This window comes from Lepisosteus oculatus, chromosome 5, assembly GCF_040954835.1.
Source record: "Lepisosteus oculatus isolate fLepOcu1 chromosome 5, fLepOcu1.hap2, whole genome shotgun sequence".
NCBI classification, from domain to species: Eukaryota; Metazoa; Chordata; class Actinopteri; order Semionotiformes; family Lepisosteidae; genus Lepisosteus; species Lepisosteus oculatus.
The window spans coordinates 16,038,337-16,048,439 of NC_090700.1; the positions used below are offsets into that span (position 1 = coordinate 16,038,337).

General features: G+C 36.0%; 1 long non-coding RNA gene across 1 annotated transcript; it reads left to right on the forward strand.

Moving 5' to 3' along the window:
• Nucleotides 1–629: 629 nt before the first annotated feature.
• On the forward strand, nt 630–9,836 carry LOC138239185 (uncharacterized). Its single transcript, XR_011189634.1, has 3 exons — nt 630–783; nt 9,606–9,645; nt 9,761–9,836. It is a non-coding gene; the product is annotated as an uncharacterized lncRNA (long non-coding RNA).
• The last annotated feature ends 267 nt before the right edge of the window (nt 9,837–10,103 follow it).

Consider the following 10,103-nt stretch of genomic DNA (forward strand, 5'->3'; position numbering starts at 1 on the left):
TCTGTTATTTGACTATGGAACCTTTACAAAATTCTGTTTTTTATGTAGCTGCTATAATACTTGATACCTTTTTACATCCATAAATCAAAACATAGATTAAAATAACCATTTTCAATCAGACTTCTGTGATTTTGACAGTCTGATTTTTTGACAGTCTGACAATGACAGTCTGAAGCAAGACCTGTGCCAATCCTGTTGCCATTTACTGTTGCGTTGCAAAGGCATTCTACAAAGTTGCGCTCTACAGAGCAACTATTTCAAAGATGAACTAAATACAAGAATGACAGTAGCTAAAGATTGTGTGACAGTAGAATTGTTTATTAAATTTTCTGAAAACTTTGGTTCTACCCAACTGACTAAGGGCTAACCTTCCAGCTTGTAACGGGAGCCAGTTCAGACTCCTGTGTAGTGTGTATTTTGGAACCTATTCAGACAGTAAAATCCAGAAGCGACTGGAGAAGGGCAACAGGTAAACACGACAGGATCAGGATGGGATGACTGACAGGGGAGTGTGACAGTAGTGTTCCGGTGCTCAGGGGGCGTGGCACAGGCGAACAAGTCCAGAACTATCCAGAAGGGGGAACCAGGAAGCAGTCCAAAAGTCCATAGCCGGGAGGTCTATCCGAAACAAAAACTAAACATGGATAAAAACCGGAACGGAATCCAGTGCAGGGAATAAAACTGGAATGACGGGGCCAGGCGCTCTGAGCTCCAGACTCAGCTGGGTCAGGATGCCGATAGGAGGCCTATGCCCTCAAGCCACGGACGTAGGGACACTTGGAGGTAAGTGAGCCTCCGGGTGTCCGTCTTTCAATGCAATGCGCCAGCCTTGAATAAGGAGGGACAGGATTGACGGGAGGTACACATGATCAACTGAAAAAACCTGAGCGCCCTTAAAAGGAAGGATTACAATCGTGACACAGCCATAGGACGAGGAGGCTAGGATCCCTATGCCTGGTGAAAAGGTGACCAAGGGGTAGCTGCAAAGGTGGAGGTGGGGTTTAGGATGGATGCAAAAACAAATGAGGAAGATATATACAGTATATGGAAACTGAAGCAAATATGTCAGGAAAGTAGTGAGTTGTGGCAGCTGTGAGTTGTGAATTACTTTGACTGCCTTTATTTCTCCCGAGCTTTCGTTAGAACTCCATCATAAAATCTTTGTAATGGTTCTTTAAACTTAAGCTTTGTTTTAAATAGTATTTGAGGCACATGCTGATTTCATGTGTAGAATGGGTGCTGAATTGAAGGTTAACAAGGATGGAGACTCATTGTTATCTGTTATTCTTTCACCTAAAATATATACCTAATAAATATTGGTAATACATACAGCATTGGTTTTAATGACAATAGTCTGTTAGGATATAAAAATATTAAAATAAGGTGCATTTCTCAAAGTAGATAGCTAAAAATCCAAAATGTACTTGGGTAGCTTTGTTCTCAGTAATTTTCTTTATTCTTTATTCTTAAGCTCAGTCAGAAACAAAGTGTACTCCTAATTATTCACTATTGCTTCTCACCTTTTCTCATCCCACAAAGAATCACACTAACGACCACAAATGTTTAACTGGCTATATCTTTAAACAGATGCAGGCTAAGTAAATAAGAAGTACACACATTTTACCTACAGTATACTGCATGTTTTAGTACAGATGTTTTAAAGTTTACTTGATTTCATAAAAGTATCTTGGAAAATGCTCCTTGAAATGTGATTTAATTTAACCAGTTACATAAAAAATAACATGGAAAAGTAATGTGTAGCCTCCCTGTCATCATTTGCAGATGTCTGTAAGAAAATGTATTTGATATCTGAGAGCATCCAACCTGCTGTGATAGTAGACACCTCTTGACCTCAGCTTGGTAGATATCATGACATCTTGTGCAGTGTGTGCTGAGATATACCACTTCAAATGGAATGAATTATGAGTGTGTCAGCAAGTGCTCAAGCATTGAATCTCCTTGGAGGGTAAATATCAGTGAATATCAGTCTTCTCTTTATGCTGGAGGAACAATGCATTCGAAATGGGTGATAATTATGAGTTTAAGCCAGTTGGACAGCCCACATGTTGCTGTAAGGAAAGAAAAAAACTGTATACTCTGTAACACTATTACATCCAAACCGGGAACTAATTGAGCTGCATTTTGTAACAGCAAAATCAGATGGTCTTGAACAGCTGTTATCCCTGGGTACAGCCTTGAATAAAGAACACCATACACAAACAACTGCTGCTACTCATTTAAACAAGCCCTTTAGGTATGTAAATAATGTGTAGGGTAAGTAAGTATGCGTGTCAGGAAGAGCATTTAGAATCTAATTGTCCACTCTTTTCTGACATTGAAATAGTTTACTTTAGTTTCAACAAGTTTAGTATAAAGATTATGCTATTTTTATTTCTTACCACATTTCTAATGTCATGTGCAAGCTACCTCTGTAGGTACAGTGTAAGATGTGTGATGTACTCTACATAATGAGCTTAATTTTGCATGGTGTATAAGTATGGTGATTGAAAATAAAAGTTAAGCCTTATTTGACTATTGTGGGTAAATGGCATTTATGATATGATGGCCCCTCCTTTTTCAATTCCGTGAAAGAATCAGGAGACTTGAAGCGAGAGTCAGTTATGTAATCTGGTTGATGCTAAAATTCACCACCGTCCTCCTGAGACATACTGTACTGTACATGCATATTCATATTTCTAAATGATCCAAAAAACAAAAGAAAAGACTGTGAAAAAGTATTCTGAGGAACAGTAGAAGAATGATGAATGAATGAACCATAAATCACATTTTTGCTTAGACAATCCTGCCCCGGTCTCCCAACATTTTGTGGGGTATTTTTCCAATTTCCTCTCAAACTAAAATGGCTATGAAAATGAAAAGGAGGTTAAAAAACTGCAAGAGAGAACATAGGGGAAAAAAAAACAGCAAAAATGCTGTTCCCATGAAAAGCCAAAAAGCCTTGTTGTCAGTTTGGGCTTGTTGCCATTAGTTACTACCCTGATAGACAGCAGATGTGGTCCTCCTTATATAAACTAGTACTTTCTTCAGTAGGTGTGTGAGGATCGAGCCGGAAGTAAACTACACACCAGTGCTCTGCAGTAGAGTTGAGACACTTCCTTTACAAAGGAACAAAGAAGCTGTCGGACGAGAAAAAAAGTGAGAGTGGCAGAGATGAAGGAACCAAAGCAAGCAGCCTTAAATTAGCAGCTAGGAAGGTGGCAGCTGCAAATCTCATAGATGATTTTTTCTTTTGTATTTTTAGTTGGCAAAATAAACAAAATGTGTCCTGGGTTTTCAGCTTAGAGACATATGGAGGCCCTAGTTACAATTGATATTTAAACCTTTCTGTTTGAATTAAGAATATAAGAATAGTTACAAACAAGCAGAAGTCATGCAGCCCACCTAGACCATTTAGAAGTGATTAAAGAATTGATCCAAAAAATCTCATCCAGCCATTTCTTGAACAAGGGACATTGGCTTCAATGCCACTGCTGGGTAGATTTTTCCAAACTCCCACCACTCTTTGGGTAGAGTTTCCACTGGTTTGTATTTTTTGACTGTTCATTCTGGCTGGGTTGGCTGATTTTCTTGATGAGCTGAACCTTTTAGATTAGGAGACTTGAAACAGGAAGGTGGCTGGTAGTGTATGGAATGAAGACTTATCATTTGACTTATAAGTTTGACATGATTGTGAAGTAGATAAGGAGAGTCAGACTATAGATGTAAAGAGATTAGTACCATTCATTTTAACATGTTCTGGGCCGCATGACAAGGCAGGTAGTGCTTAATTTAAGTCATGTTTAGTTTAGGTGTAATCGGCATAGAAGTGAAAGGTGATGCCATACTTCCAAATTATTTGACCCAAACATAACATAGATAATAAAAAGAACTGGTCCAAGAACAGGGCATTTGGTACACCAAATGTCACAACAATTTGAGCACATTGTTCTCCATTACTTGAGATTTAAATGATAAAAAAGCAGTTGCAGTAATATTGACAGCAATTTCTAATTTCCACAGTAGATCAACAGTATCAAAGGGAGAACTAGGTAGAAAAGAATGTAGAAAAGAAACCAAAGCCTGCAGTCATCAGCAGATCATTAGGAACCCTGCCTAGAGCCATTTCTTACTATGCATTGATCTGGACCTAAACTGAAAAGGCAGCTTATTTGCAGAGAAGTAACAGCCTGTTCTAGAAGCTTTGCCAAAAAGGTTAAGCTAGATATTGGTTGATAATGTCTGAGTAACCAGGAATCCAAATTCTGCATTTTAACATTGTTTAACTTTACTTATTTAGTCATGTAAATGTAGCAAATGTTTAATGAAAAGTAGAGTAAAATGCATTTTGTTTGAGTGGGGATCTGCATCAACGTGCACTGGCTGCAAAGGAACAAGGAAAGGTTAATTCCACACTGAAAAATAGAAAGGAGAAACACAGTGTTTTGGCTATTGAGCCTTCTTCAGGTGACACCTAAATGCTAAAATGCATTTTGCCTACTATTAGTTACAAATGCAAAGAAGAGACTAAAACAGGAATTTTGCCAGATATTTTTTTTCTTCAAACCTTAAAGATACTTCAGAAAATCTACTTCATTTAGTTTTCATGCTGTATTTTTAAAATCTGCTTCTTCTGTGCTTTTTGGCACATCCATCAAAGCACACCTCCCTTTGTTCAAGGACTCGGAGCACTTTGTTTTAGGCACCCAATAGCTGGTGGCATTTATAGAGTTTGGCAAGGAGACAGGGGTGCTGTTGATTTGTGCTTCTTTGCTATGTAGCTTAGACAAGTTTAATCAAAGCCTGCCAACCATATTATTGAATATATGGAAATGCACTTTAAAAAGGGCTCATCACACATAAAATCTGTAATACCAAGATGTATTGACCACAATTTCTTTGCCAGTTTCCAACCAGTCAGCACAAACTCCTTAATTTGTTTCAGGCAGCTTCAGACATTTTTTAGTCACTGCCAGTAAGGTACACTAAGAAGAAGAAATGTGTAGAATGTAGCCTTATCATTCTACTGTAGGTAAATTTTACTTAAAAAGTTTTTTAAAGGATAACTTCACAATACAATAACACAAAAAGTAAAGACAATGTTTTAACAAACATTTGCTTTGGGCAAGATGTTTCACTAAGGAAAGTACAGCCATTTCACTTTTTTAACAAGATTATCTGATCTAAAATGTTTACTGCTTGACTGGTGTGATACTGTATGTACTTCAGGAATCTATACTTTTACATTTGTAACACATTATTGTTCATTCTATGCCTTCTGCCAGTGCGTTTATATGTTCTTGTATTTGTTTTATTCATTCTTGTGTTTGGAGTTTGGTTACTGCATGAAATATCACCTTTAATGAACAAGTTTGTTAAATTATCTAAAACAATGAATATCACCATTACATCACATGTAAAATATCCATCCATCTTTTATAAAAGTTTTCACTTGTTTTGCTAATTCCTCTGAATCCTGCTTCGTCTACATGTTCCATGAAAAATATTTCTAATTAAGAGACCAACAAATCTTAAACAGGAAGCAAAAACAATGCAGAATCTTCTTTGTGGCTGTGATCTCAGCTACAGTATGTTAGTTTAGTGAGCACTCCCAGCACTGCATGAGGATATTAACATGACTGACAAGGCATATACTGCATGTTCAAAGATCCATGCTCCGTATTGATTTTCTGTATAATTCAGTGTACATTACAGATCAACTGTGAAAAATCTGTTATTTTTTTCTCTCCCACTCTCCCACCTTCTAAACACAAGTTGGTGAGGTTAATTGGCACCATTAAAAGGTCCCTGGGTAGGAGCATGTGTGTACAGTATGCACAGTTCAGTATGGAATTGCTCTCTACACATCTGGAATATACTCTGGAATGCCACAATGCTTGACCAGGAAGAAGTAGCTTTCTAGTGGATGGAATGCATAAGTTATGTGTTTTTCATCAACAACGGTTTCTTACAATTCTCTCAGTGAGTGTTCATCTCTGGCAGGAGTCACTGAAAAATGTGTACATACACATTATATACTTACATACTTATACATACTCCTTGCACACATTTTTATGCCAAAGTGGATGATTTCAAAAATGACTAAATTGTACTCGTAAAAAAATCAAGTTTACAGAATTACTAAGTGGCCTGGACAAAAGAATACCTCTGTAAAATAATAATCGGTAACGTTTCCACACGAAAGAAATCTCCAGTATATAAAAACTTTAACACTTCAGTTGATAGCTCTTTATTTTACATACTTTAACAAAGCATTTATGGGGTACCTACCACTCTTCCTCCTCAAAAACTAAAGATGAGTGTTACAGTATTATTTTTATATGATCTTTTCATGTTGCCAATACACAGTGTTCTCCTGAATGACTCTCATAACCAAAATCAATTAATGCTAAGCTGTGACTCATCATTGAACGCTTCCATAGTCCAAAAAACATACTGGGAAGTTAATTGGCTTCTGGAAAAATTTCTCCTGGTGTGAGTGTGTGTCTGTGTTTGTGTCTGTGTTTGCCCTGCGATGGACTGGTGTCCCATCCAAGGTGTACCCTGTCTTGTGCCCTTTTCTTGCCGGGACAGGTTCCTGCTTCTCTGTGACCCTGAATTGGAAGTGGCTAGAAAATGAATGAATGGAGAATTAATAGTGATCTCCAAATTCAAAGCCTTTGTCATGGCTTTATTCAATACTATTTTTAAGTGCTGTGAACAGCTGATACTTACATTGAGTAGAAACTCACCATGCTGCTTTGATTTGTTTGTAACCCTATAAAGCCAGGGAGAATGCATGCGATCTGTGAAACTTACATAGGTCACCTCTACCTCATGCTATAATTAAGAATTAATAGATTTGAGTGAAGAAAGTTCTGAGTGAAATCCCAAAAGTAATTCAAATAGCAGGTTTTCAAATAACTTATCAATTCAGTAGAAAGAAATCAGTTTAAGAACTTGACAACTTTCCAGAGAAAAAAGCAAACATATAAAAATTAAAAATAGCCTCAAATGTACTTCAATCTCTCTGTTGGTCATGCAGCTGTTGTTCCCTATTAATCTCACTGTCAATACCTGTTGCTCAGAATGAATTCACTCAGCCAAGGTAGGTCCTGTTATAAGGATTTTTGTCAGAGGTTACACTATTTCTATGGAATAAATTAATGGAAAATTAATTCTAGTGAGTGGCCAGTTTCTTCTTCAAATTTATATGACACTCTTTTACCAAACACAGGGACAGATATTAAAGTGTATTCATGTCATATGCAAAACAATTTACAGGAATTTGTTACTAAAGTAGTGTAGATTCTTATATTGTATGTGGATAAGTTCTTTTATCATTAAATGTATTGTGCAGTCATTAACAGTAACTAAGCTGGTACATATTTATACAATTTAAAATCAGATTAAAAGATATCAAACTAATCTTTTACACATTAGCCCCCAGATGGCAAAGAGTAATTTAGTAGAAAATGTTATATTGAATTGCCAGATAATCTTCTCTGTAATCTCTCACTTTATCATAAATTGGAGCATCTTACACAATATGATTTAATCCATTGTTACAGTTTATAGTCCATAAATATTTTAGCCACTGATGAGCTTTTTTATTTATAATTAATTAATAAATAGTTTGTGTTAATAAATGCCAAGACATATTTATTCATGAGGTATCTAACTCTAATTAGATAGTAATTCTTGCACATAGCTCAAATCTTTTTTTACCCTCTAGGGTCCTTTCTAAAAGCAAAAGCTTTGGTTGATCAGGTTTCAGCTGCATGGAATGCAAATGAGGAAAATAAATCTGTAAATAAATAAATTCCTGACCTGAAGAAATTAAAAATACAATTCATGGATCCATATGACCAATAAGGCAACATAAATAGTCCATTTCACTATTATACTGAAATCCCATACAAAAACATACTGTACATCACTAAACTGCAGTTTGAACCAACAAAGAATACAATTCTACTGCATATATTTACTGCACTGGTAAAAACAGAAAATCCTTTGAAATGATAACTTTCAACAACGAACAACAAAAAGCACCAAGAAGTAATAGACAAAGGCTTTGTAATGTAATTAATTAAAAATGGTGAAAAAATGGTAATGCAGTACATTTTTATAAACAGTAAAGTTTTAAAATGACACTGTAATTATAGCAGAACTGTTGTGATTTTATCACAGTCTTTGTCTCTTTTCCTCCTATAGTCCTTTCTGTCTGTGGCATGCTACCGCAGTTAGATCCATCCCACCACAACATCAATTGGTCATCTGTGCTCCCAGGAATCCTGTTGTCAGCAGGGCCCCACCTGTGAAATTCTTTTGTTGCTTTTATCCAGGTTAATACACATGATACTATAACTTCAGTACCAAAACTTCTGAAAGTATTATAAGAATTGACGCCTTGCCTGTTGTCTGCTTATGGTTTGGTTACATCCCCATTTCTTTTAGCCTCTTCATTAAGTATCTGCAGGTTATTATGTTTTGTCTGATTATCGTTAACGTAATTTCTTATTACTTAAGACAATTGCCCTTTCTTTCCGCACCAAGATGGGAACATTTATTTCCAGGCATTCTGACTTAAATCTGGGTGAAGGGGGTTTCATTGTGGGTGTTCTATTTCAGACATCTTTTATGTGGTCTTTAATATCTCAGAATGATTCATTATCTCACCCACTCCCTGTCAGATATGGAACGAGGGCTGTATTCTTTGTTATAGATTGATGTCAATTGCTCTTAATGTGCCTGGGGTACCTAAAAAATCACAATATGATTAAAAAAATACATATCGGATTCTTGGATTTAACAATGAGTGGCTACTTTTCAGGAAGAGTAAAATTACTGTTGATATAAATATTTACAACACTAAAACCACATTAGACTTACTTACAGTACATCTATAAAATGGAGTTGTAAGTGGTACTGTTCCAAGCGTCATACCTAAATTAAATTTCTAAACCTGCAGAAACACCTAGTGTATTATTTTGCAGATTGTTTCTTCTTTTACTAGGTTTACAAAAGCCTCCACTGATGTCTTAATACAGTTACAGTATATATCTGGAAAAGGTTTCTCTTTTGAGTGATATGAAGTACATTTGCTAAGCAAAAGCTCTTTACTGGTTTCCAGTGGACTGAGGGGCCTACAAACACTGACCTATCAGAAGGCAGTGGAAAGGTTAAAACAAATTAAGAAGGACGTCAGCGATTATGACAATGAAAATCCTTTGTTTATATTTAATATTTGTTGATACATAAGCCAAACTTATGTAACTCTTTTTAATATAAGAACGGATTTTGATACATGCATACCAGTGCTGGAAAATAGGAAACGATTTGTATGACTTTCAGTATTGTATGTCATAAAGTTTATAAATGAGAGAAGGGCCTTCAGCCCATTTAGCATGTTTGGTTGCTAGAAGCTAATTGGACAAAGGTTCTCATCTAGCCATTTCTTAAAAAGTAATGCGATCAGCTTTCGTAATATGGTTGGGTAGCGTAATAAAGACTTCCACAACCCTCTGTGTAAAAAACAACAACAAATGCCTCCTGTCTTCTCTTTTAAATGAACTTTCCTTTGCTTTCTATTTGTGTCTCTCCAGCTGCTTATTCTGGAGAAGACCACAGAATGGAATTATGTCAGTATGTTAGATGGTTCTTACTTCTACACTTTTGACCTAATAATGTCATACTTTCTTTGCCTTTGTTATTGCTTCCCCACGTTGACTAAATTATTTTTTGTTTTATTTTGTCAAAGTAAACCCGACCTGGTGTCAATTAATTTTGAGAGTAATCTCTGGACAGTTTACAGAGCTTGAGGGTGGGTACCTGAGGTAAGTATTAGTCAGGCATCTTTTCAGAATCCTCTTCCCATTTAAAATGAGTAATTTGCCATAAATAGTTGCATCTTTAATCAAGGAAAACAACAATATTTATAATAAACTATAAACAGATTGTATAAAATACAGGTTTTAAAAGTATTATAAATACTATATTCAGTTTAAATTATCAAAGTAGTCAGTAAGGAAGTTGTATGCAATGTCTGAAGACCTACTCAGAAAGAATGGAAGAATTGTAAGCAGTAGGCTTCAGTGTAACAA